Below are 1,839 nucleotides of genomic sequence, written 5' to 3'. Positions count from 1 at the left end.
CTCGTCCAGAACGATAACCACGAGGCCACCATGCCCTGCCACTGGACCATTTCATACTCTGAAAATCTGTGCACAGGGATACAATTTAGCATGTTACCTTTACCTGTGCTTCTAACATAAAACAATTTTAGTATTGATTTTCTCAGCGAGGACTCTGTCCGTGAGTGTTGCCCACAATGGGCTTTCTCCTCTTCACCAGGTAGGTTACAACAACATCTTCTAAACTCCTATGAAATGATACTTCTGGTCTCCCTTGCCTGGCACTTGTTGTCATTTGATGACTTGCGCATTTACAAACTCTGAAACCAAAGCAGATTATCAGTGAGAATTCTTAGATCTGAGACGGCTAAGAGGAAATTTGATAGAGGTGTTTAAAATCATGAAGGGTTTAGATAGAGTAAAGAAGAAGAAACTGTTTGCAATGGCTGAAGGGTCGCACCGAGCGGTTAGGATTTGGAATGCACTGCCTGATAGGGTGGTGGATATAGATTCAATAGTAGCCTTCAAAAGGGAATTGGATAAATACTTGAAGGAGAAAAAGTTGCAGGGAAATGGGGAAAGAGCGGGGGAGTGGGACTAACTGGATTGCTCTTCGAAAGAGCCAGCACAGACTCGATGGGCAGAATGGCCTCCTTCTGTGCTGTACTATTCTATGATTTGATGATTCATAATCGTGATGAAACTGAAGAAGGTTTTAAGTTCTCCAGCACGCCTTCTTTCTGAAGGATCAGCTCCAACATTCTTCCTGGAGTGACAAAGCTCTTGGCCACTACCCAGCAGGGCGGTGTTGTCAACCTCGCGGCCATTTCCCAAGTGTGTGTGGAAGTCATTGCTGAGGACTCCACAGATGCTCTTCGGGTCATCCTTGTGCCCAAAGCCCATAACAGTCCTTCCCGATGGATGAACAGAAATCGATCATTTTCTCGGGGTGGGTCTTGTCGATGGTCTCTTTCTTGCCTTGCTAGCTTCATGGACTCAGTGACTGGAAGCCTCTTCTCCGCTGCCTCCTCCTCTTCACTCTCCATGTGAATGACCCGCGCCGCGATCTGCACCTTGGGGTTTTTAGAAGTCGCGTCCTGCACGGCCCAAACCCAATCCGCCTCCAGCAGGACGGTCTGCTCGTCGGTCATCCTCGTACAACTAATGGCTTCATTCAGCTTACACTGAATGTAGGTCATCAGGAAAATATCGGTCAGCGTGGAATTATTTATCTTCAGTTTGGACTCGGGGTCTTTGAATCCAATGTACTCTCTGGTTCTTTGTGACGCGAAGATGATGCTCTGGTTGAATAGTTGAACAAAGTAATATTTTTCAGGAATAACAACAGAAAATGCTGAAAATACTCAGAAGGCCAGGCAGCATCCATGGAGAGAGAAACAGAGTTAATGTTGTGTATGTACCTTTAAGAGAATAACTGGTCTCAGACTGCAGTACCGGCAGTCACCACCCCTGTATAAAAGGCGCTAGTAAGCCTCTGTAGTTTCAGTTTCCCGATTGACTCCTTTCAGTAAAGACTTGTTTTGTTCAACTCCTGCTGTCCGTGTCTCAATCATACACGGACATAATACTGGCGACGAGCAGATACGAACTTACCTACAGTCTTCACCACCTCCTGGGATCCATTCCTGCAGCGAAGTGAGCAGAGGTCGAGGCCAGAAGGAAGAAGGAAGCAGTAGAAACGGGCGTCGACCGTGGGCATCCGCCCCTGTGTTAGCGGAGTTGAAGATTGCTGGAGAAGCTGTCGAAAGCGGGGCCTGGTTCCTGTCGACGGTGCTTCAGCTAATCGGGCTGGTGGCAGGTAGTACACTGATCCTTCCTGGGCTGCGGTGTTCGCGAACT

General features: G+C 47.7%; 1 pseudogene; it reads right to left on the bottom strand.

Annotated features, from left to right (window-relative positions):
* Positions 1-294: 294 nt before the first annotated feature.
* LOC147102228 (rab15 effector protein-like) lies at positions 295-1,343 on the bottom strand (annotated as a pseudogene).
* Between the last annotated feature and the right edge of the window lie 496 nt (positions 1,344-1,839).

This window comes from Somniosus microcephalus, chromosome 22, assembly GCF_052327205.1.
Source record: "Somniosus microcephalus isolate GS21.2 chromosome 22, FLI_Smic_1.0, whole genome shotgun sequence".
Lineage (NCBI taxonomy): Eukaryota > Metazoa > Chordata > Chondrichthyes > Squaliformes > Somniosidae > Somniosus > Somniosus microcephalus.
This window is presented reverse-complemented; position numbering and strand designations above follow the sequence as displayed.